Source organism: Macaca thibetana, chromosome 11, assembly GCF_024542745.1.
Source record: "Macaca thibetana thibetana isolate TM-01 chromosome 11, ASM2454274v1, whole genome shotgun sequence".
Taxonomy (NCBI): Eukaryota; Metazoa; Chordata; class Mammalia; order Primates; family Cercopithecidae; genus Macaca; species Macaca thibetana.
The window spans coordinates 76,245,540-76,263,744 of NC_065588.1; the positions used below are offsets into that span (position 1 = coordinate 76,245,540).

The 18,205-nt window shown below is 38.3% G+C and overlaps 1 long non-coding RNA gene across 1 annotated transcript in view; it reads right to left on the reverse strand.

Moving 5' to 3' along the window:
- Positions 1-1,029: 1,029 nt before the first annotated feature.
- Positions 1,030-18,205, reverse strand: part of LOC126931254 (uncharacterized) — a 76,344-nt gene continuing 59,168 nt past the window's right edge. The window contains exon 3 of the long non-coding RNA XR_007717807.1: positions 1,030-1,082. This is a non-coding gene — a long non-coding RNA (uncharacterized LOC126931254). The remainder of the gene's footprint in view (positions 1,083-18,205) is intronic.

Below are 18,205 nucleotides of genomic sequence, written 5' to 3' on the forward strand. Positions count from 1 at the left end.
TGACACTAAAAAAGAATCCACAGAGAACTCTCGACCCCTGAAAAGCTTCCAAGGATCAGTTTCTGAAACCATGATTTACAGTATGGAATTTTCCCCTCCGAGACTGTAGATATTCGTTAAACTAACTTCAGTAAAATTTTAGTGAAAACATATCTGATAGTCATGATATTATGAGGCAGGTAAAGAATGAATCCTTTAAAGAACAAAAAAATGTGTTAAATGGATTTCTGGGAAACAATGCTATATGGAGCATTATTTACACCTTATAAATAATATAATTTTCTAAATCATAATTTTTTTAATTTTTAATTTTTATCTTTATAGGGATGGGTTCTCACTAAGTTGGTCTGACTGGTTTTGAATTCCTGGCTTCAAGCAATCTTCTTGCCTCAGCCTCCCAAAGATCTGGGATTACAGCTGTGAGCCACCACACCTGGCCCACAGGAATTCCTTTTAACCAATGAAATAATACTGTAATAATTTAAAAATGAGATGAGCCTGAGCACAGTGGCTAACACCTGTAATCCCAGCACTTTGGGAGGCCGAGGCGGGCAGATCACTTGACCCCAGGAGTTCGAGGCCAGCCTGGGAAACATGGCAAAACCTTGTCTCTACAAAAAATACAAAAATTAGCCAGGTGTAGTGGAGCATGTCTTAGTCCCAGCTATTTTGGAGGCTGACACAGGAGGATCACCTGAGCCTGGGAAGTGGAGGTCGCAGTGAACTGAGATTGCACCATGGCATTCTAGCCTGGGTGACAAAGGGAGACTGCCTCAAAAACAAAACAAAACAAAAACCACAAAAAACCCAAAAACCAATAAATAACAATAAAAATGAGATGACAGATATATTACAGCAGCACAAACACTATAATGCTTAAGAATTTAAAAACATGTAAAGGTTCTGACTTACCTCGTTCATTTTTGATCTACATTGTTGCATTTCCACAGTAAACCGAGAGTAAACTCAAATTTACACAGTAAAATGAATCTTTAGCACTATCTTTCAAATATTCAGCAAGATATTAATGTCTTGATTTTCCATTAAGATCATTGTAGACGTTATTCACCTAAGTGGGAAAACTGGAAAAATGAAAATTTGATCAGAAAATTAGGCTTTTAATTTTGATTTTAAAAAGTTTATTGCTATATGGACACTACCATTAAGAGAAGTATTACTAACATCTAATAAAAAAGTTCCACATACAGGATGGATGCAGTGGCTCATGCCTGTAATCCCAGCACTTTGGGAGGCTGAGGTGAGAGGATCAGTTGAACCCAGGAGTTCAAGGCTGCAGTGAGCTGTGGTTGAGCCACTGCACTCCAGCCTGGGTGATAGAATGAGACCCTGTCTCAAAAAAAAAAAAAAAATAAAAAATAAAAAGTTCCACATACAACAAAGCAAATGAGTAGTAACTTCAATATCAAGGATCAATGTCACTATCAATAGCATCATGACAGTAGTTAACATTTATTCTAGTTTCTGCCAAATGACAGACACCATGCTAATTGCTCTATCTGGGTTTTCCAATCGAATCCTCACAATAACCTTGTGATTAGGTACTATTACACCCATTTTGCAGTTAAATAAGTAGAGTAGCCTGTCTGAAGTTACATGACCAGTGAATGGCACAGTTGAAATTTGAACCTGGGCAACCTGACTGCTGAGGCTGTTTATGTGACTCTAGAATGAGAAGTTTCCTAAAATAGTTCAGTGGTTGGATCAGTAAGTACAAGTAAAATATTTTTTTCAGTCCCATTAACAACCCCCTTCTCAATATGGACTTCTCACACAGTTACTAGCTTAAACCATAAATAAGGCTTCCATATATTAGTATTTAGATTGAACTATGGAGAACATCATTGCTAATAAAGTATAAAAAAGTCATTAATATCCCCTATTTAATAAATTTACAGTTATTGAGAGTACTAATTTTTTTCTTTTCTCACCATTAAATATAACTTTTATTGGTGTGTCTTACATACTCTTTATCAACTTGAGGAAGTTCCCCCCTATTCCTAGTTTGTTGAGAGTTTTTTTTTTTTTTTTTTTAATCTTTAAGTTCTGGGATACATGTGCAGAACGTGCAGGTTTGCTACACAGGCATACATGTGCCATGGTGGTTTGCTGCACCCATCAACCCATCATCTACATTAGGTATTTCTCCTAATGCTGTCCCTCCCCTAGCTCCTCACCCCCCGATAGGCCCCAATGTGTGATGATCCCCTCCCTGTGTCCATGTGTTCTCATTGTTTGACTCCCACTTATGAATGAGAACATGTGGTGTTTGGTTTTCTGCTCCTGTGTTGGTTTGCTGAGAATAATGGTTTCCCGCTTCATCCATGTCCCCACAAAGGACATGAACTCATCTTTTTTATGGCTGCATAGTATTTCATGGTATATATGTGCCACATTTTGTTTACCCAGTCTATCATTGATGGGCATTTGGGTTGGTTCCAAGTCTTTGCTATTGTGAATAGTGCCACAGTAAACATACGTGTGCATGTGTCTTTATAGTAGAATAATTTATAATCCTTTGGGTATTTAGCCAGTAATGGTATTGCTTGGTCAAATGATATTTCTGATTCTAGATCCTTGAGGGATCGCCACACTGTCTTCCACCATTTACACTCCCACTAACAGTGTAAAAGCATTTCTATTTCTCCACATCCTCTCCAGCATTTGTTGTTTCCTGACTTTTTAATGATCACCATTGTAATTGGTGTGAGATGGTATCTCATTGTAGTTTTAATTTGCATTTCTCTAATGATCAGTGATGATGAGCTTTTTTCCATATGTTTGTTAGCTGCATAAATGTCTTTGAGAAGTATCTGTTCTTATCCTTTGGCCACTTTTTGATGGGGTTTTTTGTTTTTTTCTTGTAAATTTAAGTTCTTGTAGATTCTGGATATTATACTTTTGTCAGACGGATAGATTGGAAAAATTTTCTTCCATTCTGTAGATTGCCTGTTCACTCTGATGATACTTTTTTTCTGTTATGCAGAAGCTCTTTAGTTGAATTAGATCCCATTTGTCTATTTTGGCTTTTGTTGCCATTACTTTTGGTGTTTTAGTCATGAAGTCTTTGCCCATGCCTATGTCCTGAATGATATTGCCTAGGTTTTCTTCTAGGATTTTTTATGGGTTTAGGTTTTATGTTTAAGTCTTTAATCCATTCTGAGTTAATTTTTGTATAAGGTGTAAGGAAGGGATCCAGTTTCAGTTTTCTACATACGGCTAGCCAGTTTTTCCAACACCATTTATTAAATAGAGAGTCCTTTCCCCATTGCTTGTTTTTGTCAGATTTGTCAAAGATCAGATGGTTGTAGATGTGTGGTGTTATTTCTGAGGCCTCTGTTCTGTTCCATTGGTCTGTATATCTGTTTTAGTACCAGTAGTATGCTGTTTTGGTTACTGTAGCCTTGTAGTACAGTTTGAAGTCGGGTAGCGTGATGCCTCCAGCTTTGTTCTTTTTGCTTAGGATTGTCTTGGCTATAGGGGCTCATTTTTGGTTCCACATGAAATTTGAAGTAGTTGTTTCTAATTCTGTGAAGAAAGTCAGCGGTAGCTTGATGGGGATATCATTGAATCTATAAATTACTTTGGGCCATATGGCTATTTTCACGATATTGATTCTTTCTATCCATGAGCATGGAATATTTTTCCATTTGCTTGTGTCCTTTCTTATTTCCTTGAGCAGTGGTTTGTAGTTCTCCTTGAAGAGGTCCTTCACATCCCTTGTAAGTTGTATTCATAGTTATTTTATTCTCTTTGTAGCAATTGTGAATGGGAGTTCACTCATAATTTGGCTCTCTGTTTGTCTGTTATTGGGGTATAGGAAAGCTTGTTTTTGCATATTGATTTTGTATCCTGAGACTTTCCTGAAGTTGCTTATCAGTTTAAGGAGATTTGGGACTGAGGCAATGGGGTTTTCTAAATATACAATCATGACATCTGCAAACAGAGAAAATTTGAATTCCTCTCTTCCTATTTGAATATTCTTTATTTCTTCCTCTTGCCTGATTGCCCTAGCCAGAACTTCCAATACTATTTTGAATAGGAGTGGGGAGAGAGGGCATCCTTGTCTTGTGCCGGTTTTCAAAGGGAATGCTTCTAGCTTTTGCCCTTTCACTATGATTTGGCTGTGGGTTTGTCATAAATAGCTTTTATTATTTTTAGACATGTTCCATCAATACCTAGTTTATTGAGAGTTTTTAGCATGAAGGGGTGTTGAATTTTATTGAAGGCCTTTTCTGCATTTATTGAGATAATCATGTGGTTTTTGTCATTGTTTCTGTTAATGTGATGGATTACTTTATTGATTTGCATATGTTGAACCAACCTTGCATCCCAGGGGTGAAGCCGACTTGATTGTGGTGGATAAGCTTTTTGTTGTGCTGCTGGATTTGGTTTGCCAGTATTTTATTGAGGATTTTTGCAATGTTCATCAGGGATATTGGCCTGAAATTTTCTTTTTATGTTGTGTCTCTGCCAGGCTTTGGTATCAGGATGATGCTGTCCTCATAAAATGAATTAGGGAGGATTCCCTCTTTTTCTATTATTTGGAATATTTCAGAAGGAATGGTACCAGCTCCTGTTTGGACCTTTGGTAGAATTCGGCTGTGAATGTCTCTGGTCCTGGGCTTTTTTTGGTTGGTAGGCTATTAATTACTGCCTCAATTTCAGAACTTGTTATTGTTCTATTCAGGGATTTGACTTCCCTGGTTTAGTCTTGGGAGGGTGTATGTGTCCAAAAACTTATCCATTTCTTCTAGATTTTCTAGTTTATTTATGTAGAGGTGTTTATAGTATTCTCTGATGGTACTTTGTATTTCTGTGGGATCAGTGGTGATATCCCCTTTATCATTTTTTATTGTGTCTATTTGATTTTCTCTCTTTTCTTCTTTATTAGTCTGGCTAGCAGTCTATCTACTTTTTTAATCTTTTCACAAAACTAGCTCCGGGATTCATTGATTTTTTGAAGGGTTTTTTCATGTCTTTATCTCTTTCAGTTCTCTGATCTTAGTTATTTCTCGTCTTCTGCTAGCTTTTGAATTTGTTTGCTTTTGCTTCTTTAGTTCTTTTAATTGTGATGTTAGGGTGTCAATTTTAGATCTTTCCCACTTTATCCTGTGGGCATTTAGTGCTATAAATTTCCCTCTAAACACTGCTTTAGCTGTGTCCCAGAGATTCTGGTACACTGTGTCTTTGCTCACATTGGGTTCAAAGAACTTATTTATTTCTGCCTTAATTTCATTATTTACCCAGCAGTCATTCAGGAGCAGGTTGTTCAGTTTCCATGTGGTTTTGCTGTTTTGATTCAGTTTCTTAATCCTGAGTTCTAATTTGATTGCACTGTGGTCTGAGAGACTGTTTGTTATGATTTCCATTCTTTTGCATTTGCTGAGGAGTGTTTTACTTCCAATTATGTGGTCGATTTTAGAATAAGTGTGATGTGGTGCTGAGAAGAATGTATATTCTGTTGATTTGGGGTTGAGAATTCTGTAGATGTCTATTAGGTCTGCTTTGTTCAGAGCTGAGTTCAAGTCCTGAATATCTTTGTTAATTTTTTGTCTCACTTATCTGTCTAATGTTGAGAGCTGGGTGTTAAAGTCTCCTATTATTATTGTGTGGGAGTCTAAGTCTCTTTGTAGGTCTCTAAGAACTTGCTTTATGAATCTGGATGCTCCTGTATTGTGTGCATATATATTTAGGATAGTTAGCTCTTCTTGTTGCATTGATTCCTTTACCATTATGTACCGTCTTTCTTTGTCTTTTTTGATCTTTGTTGGTTTAAAGTCTGTTTTATCAGAAACTAGAATCTCTGATAGGACTAGCAAGTCCTCCTTTCTTTTGCTTTCCATTTTCTTGGTAAATCTGCCTCTAGCCCTTTGTTTTGAACCTATATGTGTCTTTGCACGTGAGATGGGTCTCCTGAATACAGCTCACCAATGGGTCTTGACTCTTTATCCAATTTGTCAATCTGTGTCTTTTAATTGGGGCATTTAACCCATTTACAATTAAGATTAATATTGTTATATGTGAATTTGGTCTTGTCATTATGATGCTAGTTGGTTATTTTGCCAGTTAGTTGATGCAATTTCTTCATAGAGTTGATGGTCTTTACAATTTGGTATGTTTTTGCAGTGGCTGGTACCAGTTTTTCTTTCCATATTTAGTGCTTCCTTCAGGAGCTTTTGTAAGGCAGGCCTGGTGGTGACAAAATCTCTCAGCATTTGCTTGTCTGTAAAGGATTTTATTTCTCCTTCGTTTATGAAGCTTAGTTTGGCTGGATATGAAATTCTGGGTTGAAAATTCTTTTGTTTAAGAATGTTGAATATTGGCCCCCACTCTCTTCTGGCTTGTAGGGTTTCTGCAGAGAGATCCGCTGTTAGTCTGATGGGCTTCCCTTTGTGGGTAACCCGACCTTTCTCTCTGGCTGCCCTTAACATTTTTTCCTTCATTTCAACCTTGGTGAATCTGACGATTATGTGTCTTGGGGTTGTTCTTCTCAAGGAGTGTCTTTGTGGTGTTCTCTGTATTTCCTGAATTTGAATGTTGGCCTGTTTTGCTAGGTTAGGGAAGCTCTCCTGGATAATATTCTGAAGAATGTTTTCCAACTTGGTTCCATTCTCCCCGTCACTTTGAGGTACACCAATCAAACATAGGTTTGGTCTTTTCACGTAGTCCCATATTTCTTGGAGGCTTTGTTCATTCCTTTTCATTCTTTTTTCTCTAATCTTGTCTTCACACTTTATTTCATTAAGTTGATTTTCAGTCTCTGACATCCTTTCTTCCACTTGATCGATTCAGCTGCTGATACTTGTGTATGCTTCATGAAACTCTTGTGCTGGGCTTTTAGGCTCCGCCAGGTCATTTATGTTCTTCTCTAAACTGGTTATTCTAGTTAGCAATTCCTCTAACCTCTTTCAAGATTCTTAGCTTCCTTGCATTGGGTTAGAACATGCTACTTTAGCTGGGAGGAGTTCATTATTACCTACCTTCTGAAGCCTACTTCTGTCAATTTGTCAAACTCATTCTCTGTCCAGTTGTGTTCCCTTGCTCGTGAGGAGTTGTAATCCTTTGGAGAAGAAGAGCATTCTGGTTTTTGGAATTTTCAGCCTTTTTGTGCTGGTTTTTCCTCATCTTAATTTATCTACCTTTGGTCTTCAACGTTGGTGACATTTGGATAGGGTTTCTGTGTGGATGTCCTTTTTGTTGATGTTGATGCTATTCCTTTCTGTTTGTAATATTTCCTTCTAACGGTCAGGCCCCTCTTCTGCAGGTCTGCTGGAGTTTGCTGGAGGTCCACTCCAGATCCTGTTTGCCTGGATGTCACCAGTGGAGGCTTCAGAACAGCCAAGATTGTTGCCTGTTCTTTCCTCTGGAAGCTTCGTCCCAGAGGCGCACCCGCCAGATGCCAGCCAGAGCTCTCCTGTATGAGGTGTCTATTGACCCCTGCTGGGAGGTGTCTCCCAGTCAGGAGGCACAGGGGTCAGGGACCCACTTGTGGAGGCAGCCTGTCCCATAGCAGAGCTGGAGTGCTGTGCTGGGAGTTTTGCTGCTCTCTTCAGAGCCAGAGGCAGGAATGCTTGAATCTGCTGAAGCTGTGCCCATAGCTGCCTCTTCCTTCAGGTGCTCTGTCCCAGGGAGATGGGAGTTTTATCTATAAGCCCCTGACTGAGGCTGCTGCCTTTCTTTCAGAGATGCCCTGCCCAGAGAGGAGGAATCTAGAGAGGCAGTGTGGCTACAGAGGCTTTGCCCAGCAGGAGTGGGCTCCGCCCAGTTCGAACTTCCTGGTGGCTTTGCTTACATGGTGAGGGGAAAACCCGCCTACACAAGCCTCAGTAACAGCGGACGCCGTCCCTGCACCAAGCTCAAGTGTCTCAGGTTGACTTCAGACTGCTGTGCTGGCAGCAGGAATTTCAAGCCAGTGGATCTTAGCTTGCTGGGGTCCATGGGGGTGGTATCCACTGAGCTAGACTATTTGGCTCCCTGGCTTCATCACCCTTTCCAGGGGAGTGAACGGTTCTGTCCTGCTGGCGGTCCAGGCGCTGCTGGGGTATAAAAAAACCTCCTGCAGCTAGCTTGGTGTCTGCACAAATGGCCACTCAGTTTTGTGCTTGAAACCCGGAGTCCTGGTGGTGTAGGCACCCGAAAGAATCTCCTGGTCTCTGGATTGCGAAGAGCATGGGAAAAGCATAGTATCTGGGCGGGAGTGCCTTGTTCCTCAAGCACAGTCCCTCGTGGCTTCCCTTGGCTAGGGGAGGGAGTTCCCTCACCCTTTGCACTTCCCGGGTGAGGCAATGCCCCACACTGCTTCGGTTCGCCCTCCATGGGCTGCACCCACTGTCTAACCAGTCCCAATGAGATGATCTGGGTACCTCAGTTGGAAATGCAGAAATCACCCGCCTTCTGCATTGATCTCACGGGGAGCTGCAGACTGGAACTGTTCCCATTTGGCCATCTTGCCTAATCTCTAAACTCCAAGAGAACTAATGCTTTTATTTATTTATTTATTTTTTTGAGATGGAGTCTTGCTCTGTCACCAGGCTGGAGTGCTGTGGTGCAACCTCAGCTCACTGCAACCTCCGCCTCCCAGGTTCAAGCAATTCCCCTGCCTCAGCCTCCCAAGTAGCTGGGATTACAGGCACATGCCACCATGCCCAGTTAATTTTTTTTTTTTTTTTTTTGTATTTTAGTAGAGACAGAGTTTCACCATGTTGGCCAGGATGGCCTCGATCTCCTGACCTCGTTATCTGCCCACCTCAGCCTCCCAAAGTGCTGGGAACACAGGCGTGACCCACTGTGCCTGGCTAGTACTAATCTTAATGAAAGGGAAATACTCCATACATTTGGCAAATCAAAGTTACACAGATAATTAAAATGAATCAGTTATTCTTTAATAGATCTACTTTTTGTTAAAATTGTACATAAAAAATTAGCTTTGGACCTCAAACTACCAACTGTGTGATGAATTTGTCCTTTGCCTGAATTTGTTTCCTCTTTAAAACGTTAACCAGAAGCAATGCAGTTTTGGATGCTGAAAGCAAACATGGAATGCATATATTTCATGTAGTCTCACAAAGAAGAATTCTCAACAAGCCCAACCATACAACTAAATAAGGTGGCATTGAAAACATTGAATATAATATATCAACAAAGTAATTTTGAATTGTTTTAAATTCCAGGATGGAAATAAACAAGTGGAACATCATGTCTGTTCTCTCGATGAATATGTATTTTTAAACAAAACAAAAAGAGAAAAATGAACAATAACACTGTATATTATTACTTGGCTTTGTAATTTTTATTTTTTTTAACCTATGGGAGATATGTAAACTCTTAAAGGTCATGAGACAGAAAGGAGGGCAAGACATTAGTGTCATATTAGTAACATTTTTTCTGTTTATAAAAGTAAACTGTGATCCTTGTAAAAAAAATTCAACAATACAAAAACGTATTTAAAGGGAAAAATATCCTGTAATTCTATTTTAGTTTGTAAAATCTTAGATTTTCCCTCCACACATAGTAATATGAAATGTATGTATGCCACATCCACATTTACAGGTAAATATCTTAAGTAAATATACTGTTCTATATATACACATATACATTTTCTAGTAACAAAAATGAGATCATTGTTGCTCTTTGCAACCTTTTTTTCATTGTAACAGTATATCTTGGACATCTTTCAGTGACATTACATGATTTCCCCCAGGCGCAGCACGCTATTCCATTGTACCATAATCTGTGTAACTAATCCTTTACTGGTGATATTGGGGTTGTTTCCAGCTTTCTGCCATCATGACAACTGCAGTAAATATACATGTATATATTAAGTTTGATAGAACTTGGTGACCGTATCAGTCAGGATAGGCTAAGTTATGCTTTATTAGTAAGCAGACCTAAAGTCTCTGGCGCTTGAGACAATGTAAGTGCATTTCTTGTTTATGCAAAGCACTCTGCGGGTTTAGGTGACACTTCAGAGAAGTTGCCCTCCATGTGTTGGCTCAGTATTAGGGGGTGCTCTGATCTTGTGATTCATCCATGTCAACAAGTACTTTTATGATTACTGTGACAGAAGAATGAACTAGAAAGTCAGGCACTGGCAACTGAACCCTTTCTTTTGGAAAATCACTTTTGCAACCATATTATTCATCTAAGGAACTAATATGGTCATGCCTCACTCTCATAGAATTGTGAAATGTGGTTTTTCTATGTGCATGTAGTAGAGGAGATTTGAATGCTAGCAAATAGTCAAAATGACTACCATAGTGATTGATTCACTGATTGTGGACAGTGAGATAGGAGTCCAAGATATCAAAGAGTTTTTGAACTTAAGTAAGTGAGCATAGGAATGCCATTAATTAGATCCCAGGGTTCATCTGGAAATGGTCAGTTAACTAAGATAGAACACAGACCATGGGAAGAGATGGGGATCAGAAAGGATACCGCTCCCGGACTGGAAGAATTGCCTCAGCAACTACCTGCTGTGGTCAAAGATTTTTAGTCTGGAGAACAAAATGTAATTTTGAAGGGGAAGCTGCAATTTCAGTCATAAGGTAGGCAAATAGCTCGCAGCAACGGAAAGGTGAATACGAAGTCCTGTTATCTCAACAGGTAGTTGGACATCAGGACTGGAAATAAAAAGTTGATGACACTTAGAATTTCAGTCTTACAATTGGCCTTGGAGAGTGAAATGGTTCAAGGTGCCAGGATGGGATTCAAGATCAGAAATACAGTATCTCTGGGGGATATAACAAGACTGGCCCATTGGTTCTCAAAATTTATGTGTATCTAGTGCACTTTCTAATACTAGAAAATAATTAAAGATGAACATTAGCTTTAAAAAGGAGGTATCTTTGGAAAATTGAAAACATTATATGATTATTGCTCATATCCATAGGTATACTTTCACACTGAGAATCTGTTTGAATAGACTCATTTACTGTCCTAAATGTCCTCTCCTATATTAAAATGCCATAGAGATCCCCAAACTGTGTACATCTATTATGCATCAAAAAATTATTTAAAAAATAAAATGCTAAAGAGGCACTTGTCTTTTTACTACTCTTCAGCTGTTACCCTGTCTCTCATACTCTTCACAGGCAATGTTACCTCTTGACTCTTTTACAAAGAAGATTTTTGAATCATTTATTGATTTAGAAAGCAGCACTTTTAATTAATTTTAATTAAACATATTTGTTGAGATAATTCACATGACATAAGATTCACATTTTAAGGCATGATATTCCATATTTTTCATATATTTACAGAGCTGTGCAGCCATCACCACAATCTATTTTGGAACATTTTTATCACCCCAGAAAGAAGCCCTGTATCAATTAACTGTCATTCCCCTCACTCACTAGGCCCTGGAAACCACTAATAAACTTTCTGTCTCTATGAATTTGCCTATTATGAACATGTTATGGAAAAGAAATCACATACTATGTAGTCTTTTGTGTCTGATTTATTGGAATAATGTTTTCAAGTTCATTCATATTGTTGTATGAATCAGTACTTCATTTCTTTTTATGACTGAAAAATATTCCATTGTATGGATGTACTACATTTTGTTTACTTATCAGTTGGTGAATATTTGAGTTGTTTTCAGCTATTAATAATACTCTTTCTATGAAAATTCATGTACAAGTTTTTGTGTGGGCATATGTGTTCATTTCTCTTGGGTATATTCCTAGGAGTAGAATCGCTGAGTCATACGACAGCTAAAATTTTGAAGAACTACCAAAGTGCTGAGTCACATGAAAACTAACATTTTGAAGAACTACCAAACTGTTTTTCCAAGTGGTTGCATTGTTTTACAATCTCACTAGCAATGCATAAAATTTCCAATTTCTCTGCATTTTTGTCAACATAAATTATTGTTTCTTTTGATATTAGCCATCCTAGTGGATATGAAGTGGCATTTCTTTGTGACCCATCTACTTCTTAACCTACTTTAATCTGGCTTCCATTCTGTAACTCCACCAAAATCAGCAATCATTATAATCATCATTGTGGTATATATCTCTAATCTAAAGGATATATTCAGTTCTCCCCTTAATTGATCTTTTAGCAAATTTGATACTGTTGAATCTCCTTTCTGGAATATTTTATTTTCATGGTTTCAGGGCCTGAACAAACTCCTGGTTTTCTTATTTTTTTCCTCTGTTTATTTCTCTCTTTGCAGTTTGTTTTGTTCTATAGGTTAACAAGTCATGGAGTTCCTTAAGACTTGCTCCCAGGTCTCTCCTCCTCTCAGTCTACACTTTGTTTTAATGCCTATGTCTTATACTACTATCAGTAAGGAGATGGCACTCAAATTTCCATTTTCAGCTCAGATCAGTCCTCTGTGCTCTAAACATGTTTATCCAATGGACAATTTGTTACTTCTCAAACACAACTTAAAATTAATCTGTCTAAGAGTAAACACATAATCTCTCTCCTTTCTCCTATCAGTCTTTTTCTATTGTTTCATATTTGGAATGACACTCTCCTTCATCAGGTAGGCAAGTCAGAAATCTTGGCATCATTCTTGGCTCACTTCTCTTCCCTTACTTCCTACAAGCAGTCCTCATCAAGTCTTGCAAATATTACCTACTAAATATCTCTTAAAACTGTTTACTTTTTTCTCTATATTAATGTCACTACCCTAGCTTAAGCTGGCATCACCTACATCCTGGATTTATGTTAGGATACCTATTCTTAATTGCTCTATCTTCAGCTACTCTGTCTCTCTCCAATTTATTACTCATACTGTAGCCCTAGTTAGAAGGATCCACTCCTATCCCTTGTTTAAAACTATTCAACAGTTTTCAAAAAGAGAAAATTATAGACTAATGTCCCTGATAAACATAGATGCAAAAATCCTCAACAAAATACTAGCACAGCAAAAAGATAACACACCATAATCAGGTGGAATTTATCCTAGGGATGTAAGAATGGTTCGATATGTGTAAATCAATGAACTTGATATATTACAAACAGAATTAAAAAAAAAAAACCATATGGTCATCTCAATAGATACAAAAAAGGCCCTCAATAAAATTCAGCATTCCTTCATGATAAAAATTCTCAACAAAGTAGGCATATAAAGAACGTATCTCAAAATAATAAAGGCCATATGTGACAAACTCACAGCCAACATCATACTTAATGGGGAAAAGTTGAAAGCATTCCAAGAACTGAAACAAGACAAGAGTGCCTGCACCACTCCTATTCAACATAGTACTAGAATTCTTAGCCAGAGCAATAAGACAAGAGACAGAAATAAAAGTCATCCAAATTGAATAAAAGGATGCCAAATTATCTCTGTTCACTGATATAAACTTATATCTAGAAGACCCGAAAGACTCCACTAAAAAACTTAGATTTGATAAATGAATTCAGTAAAGTTTCAGGATACAAAATTAACATACGGAAATGAGTAGTGCTTCTATGTGTCAATAACAATCTAGCCAAGGACAAATCAAGAAGGAAATCCCATTACAATAGCTACAATAAGTAAATAAGTAAATAAATAAATAAATAAAAATATGTAGGAATATATTTAACCAGGAGGGTAAAAGATCTCTACAAGGGACCCTACAAAACACTGATGAAAGAAATTGTTGATGACACAAACCAGTGGAAAAACATCCCATGCTTATGGATTGGAAGAAATAGTATTGTTAACATGACCATGCTTCCAAAAGCAATCTACAGATTCAATGCAATTTTTATCAAAATACCAATGTCATTTTTCACAGAATTAGAAAAAAACAATTCTAAAATTCATATGGTGTAAAAAAGGAGTCTGAATAGCCTAAGCAATCCTAAGCAAAAAGAACAAAGCTGGAGGCATCACATTTCCTGACTTCAAATTATACTACAAGGCTATAGTAACCAGAACAGCGTGGTACTGGTATAACAATAGAGATATGATCAGTGGAACAGAATAGAGAACCCAGAAATAAAGATACATATCTAGAGCCAATTCATCTTTGCAAAGTCAACAAGAATATACACTGGGGAAAGGACTCCCTTTTCAATAAATGGTGCTAGGAAAATTCAATTGCCATATGAAGGAGAATGAAACTGGTCCTCTGTCTCTCACCATATATAAAAATCAACTCAAGATGTATAAAAGACCTAAACATAAAATCTGAAACTGTAAAAATACTAGAGGAAAACTAAGGAAAAACTCTTCTGGACTTTGGCTTAGGCAAATAATTTATGAACAAGTTCTCTGAAGTAAATATGATAAAAAGAAAAATAGACAAATGGGACTTAAACTGAAAAGCTTCTGCACAGCAAAAGAAATAATTAACAGAGTAAGCAGACAACCTACAGAATGAGAAAAAATATTTGCAAACTATGTATCTGACAAACAGCTAATATGCAGAATCTACAAGTATCAATTCAGCAAGGAAAAAAGTGGGCAAAGGACATTAACAGTTTTCAGCAGGCATACACATAGTCAACAATCATGTGAAAGAATACTCAACATCACTAATCAGAGAAATGGAAATGAAAACCACAATGAGATAATCGTATACTAGTCAGAATTTTATTTTTTATTATTAAAATATCTAAAACCAGCCAGATGATGGAGAAAGGTAATGCTTATATACTGTTGGTGGGGATGTAAATTAGTATAACCTTTATGGAAAACAGTATGGAGATTTCTCAAAGAACTAAAAATAGCAATCTCACTACTGGTTATATACCAAAAGGGAAATAATTCATTATATAAAAAAGATATCTGCACTCATAATGCTTATCACAGCACTATTCACAATAGCAAAGATATGGAATCAACCCAAGTGTCTATCGGTGGATGATTGGATAAAGAAAATGTCGTGTGTGTGTGTGAAATATTACTCAGCCATTTTACAAAAGGAATAAAGTCATATCTTTTGCAACAATATGGATGGAACTGGAGGCTATTTTTTAAGTGAAACAACTCAGAGACAAATACCACATATTCTCACCTATAAGTGCAAGCTAGACAATGGTTCCACATGAACATACAGAATATAATAGGCATTAGAGACTACAAAGGGTAGGAGGGTGCGAAGGGGGTAAGGGTTGAAGGATTACTTATTGGTACAATGTTCACTGTTCAGGTGATAGTTACACTAAAAGCCCAGACTTCTGCTGGGCGCGGTGGCTCATGCCTATAATCCCAGCACTTTGGGAGGCCGAGATGGGTGGATCACGAAGTCAGGAGATTGAGACCATCCTGGCTAACACAGTGAAACTCCGTCTCTACAAAAAAATACAAATAATTAGCCGGGCGTGGTGGCATGTGCCTATAATCCCAGCTACTTGGGAGGCTGAGGCAAGAGAATCGCTTGAACCCGGGAGGCGGAGGTTGCAGTGAGCCGAGATGGCACCATTACACTCCAGTCTGGGCAACAGAGTGAGACTCTGTCTTTAAAAAAAAAAAAAAAAAAAAAAAAGCCCAGACTTCACCATGATGCAATATATGGATGTAAGGCATCTGCACTTGTACTCCCTAAATATGTAAAAATTAAAGAAAAGTGAAAACAGTCTCCCTCCCTCCCCAAATAAAACGATTTGACAGTTTTCTATTGATCTTAGAACAGTCAAAATTTTTGACTGTGATCTACAAGGCCAGTAGTAGTATGGTTACAATCTACATTTCCATCATAAACTTCCTCCAGCAAGTCTATGATGCCAAAGTTAGGGCTCTGGCTGGGAGGGAATGAGACTCTGAGACACACGTTCGGGACATTTGAGTTGATGTACTTGAAATTCTTGAAACCCCAGATCATCTTGAACCCTGTGGTCCTGCAGATCTTGAACCCTGTGGTCCTGCAGATCTTGAACCCTGTGGTCCTGCAGATCTTGAACCCTGTGGTCCTGCAGATCTTGAACCCTGTGGTCCTGCAGAAGTGGCTCACTTTTCCTTGTTAGAAGCTGTTCTCCTCCCCTGCTGACTTTTGTCCCCTGCCTAACTAGAAGATGACGCAGAAGTCTCTGCCCATGTAACATGTTAAGCTCTCCTCCTGTCCCCAGGTCAATCCTCACCTCCCTCCTAACCTCCAAACTGATAACTAGAATCAACTTAAAACATACTGCAGCTGGGAAAGTACTGGGCCTGCTAAGGGAGGAAAAGAGCTATGTACCAAGAGACAAACACTAGTCACATGATCATTAGTAGTGCATAAATGCTAGAAAAGCAGGGAAAGAACGTTTAAGGTTTTATTGTATGGGAGCACCCTCCTGTGATACCAGATTTTATACCTTGGCAAGAACCCAGGGAGATTATGGCAAACACTGTTTTCTTAGAAAAAGCGATGGTCAACTAAATGAAGAAGAAACCTCAGAAGTACCATGGCAGAATGTGAAGTGGATATCAAAAGGCTTAGATAAATAAGCATATCATAGGGAATGACACTAAATAGGGCTGGAAAACACACCAGCTGACATTTTTCTGCAGAGACATCTTTGTGTTTACCAACGGGATGAGGAATGTGCTAGTGAGAGGGGCACCCATGCCATTGAGAAGCTCACCGGTGGTTCTCTTCTTCACTCCAGGAGATGCTGTTCTATCTCACTGACAGCAGTTGTCATGAGAAAATGCCAAACTAGTAGAGGCCAGGTGGTATTACTTAACTGCCAGATGCAAGACAGGATTAATTATCATAATGAGCAACAAGTTTTTGGAATGGCAATCATGGGATCCAGGCTCATGAAGAACTATGGAGATGAATAATAGGATAGGGCATCCTTAGGGGAAAGACAGGTAGACATCCAACAAGGGTAGTTCCTGATCTGTACAATCAAGGATAAGTGGTCTAAGGACAGAGAGCAGCTGCCCCAATAAAAAGTCGATTTCTGAACCTGACCCAATTTGCATATCTGCAACCCCTTGACTGAATGAGAGTCGAGGTCCTTTACAAGAATGGATTCTATACCCTATAGCAAGTGTATTCAGTAAAGTTTCTTCCAGTTTATCCCTGAAAAGACCTATGGCCATGTAGTTGGGTAATAACTCTACACTGGTAAAAGGAGAACACTTAAAACATTTTGAGGGTTACTGAATTATTAAATATGGGTCTGAGTTGACATTGATACTTATGGACCTAAAGAATTATCCTGGGCTCCCTGTTGGAGTGGAGTATATAGGGAGCAGATAATAAAATGCAACTGTGGCTCAGATTCAGCTCACAATGAATCAGCTATATCCATACACCCACTTGTAGTCATTTCCCTGATACTTAAATGTATAACTGGAATGCACATACTTGAAAATTGGCAGAAGGAACACATTGATCCTTGACCTGTGCAGTAAGCTCTATCACCATGAGGAAGGCCACTTGGAAGCCTATCAAATCACACCTCCACCCTAGCCAAATAGTAAATATAAAATAATATTGAAGAATCAAGGGGAGAGAATGGCAGAGATCAAGGCCATCCTTAAAGACCTAAAAGATGCAGAGATCATGGTCTCCATCATATCTTCATTTAAATCATGAGTCTGAGCCCTACAAAAATCTGATGGATCCTGGAAGATGATTCTGAATTCCTGCAAACCCAACCAAGAAGTCGCTCCAGTTGCTGTCACTTTGGTAGAAGTGGTATCTCAATTGGAGCATATTAACACAAATCCAGGTGCAGAGTATCTAGCCATAGATCTAGTGAACACGATCTATTCTGTCCCATGGGCAAATCTTATAAAGTCTCAATACTTCAATTTACTCATCTGTAAGTTGGGGAGAATATCTACTTCAGGGAGTCATTGTGAATACTAAGTTAATTAATGCATATAAAGTACTTAAAACAGTACTGAGCACTGTAGTTAGCACAATGTAAGTATTAGCTATTATTTTTTTGTCAGGGGAAATGGTCATATTATCTCTTTATAAAAGTAACTTGCATATTATGTACAAGTTACATTATTTATTCTTGTAAGGAAGAGAACGAGGAACAACAAACAGGTAAATAAATACATTAAATTGTTTCCTTGCTTACAGTCTATTCTTTGCGGGTTTGGTGACTTTGTGGGTTTGGTAGCTCATGCTTGTAATCCCAACACTTTGGGAGGCTGACATCGCCAGACCATGTCTCTACAATTTTTTTTTTTTAAATCAGCTGGGTATAATGGCACATGCCTGTAGTCCTAGCTACTTGGAAGGCTGAGGCAGGAGGATCGCTTGCACCCAGAAATTTGAGGCTGCAGTGAGCTGTG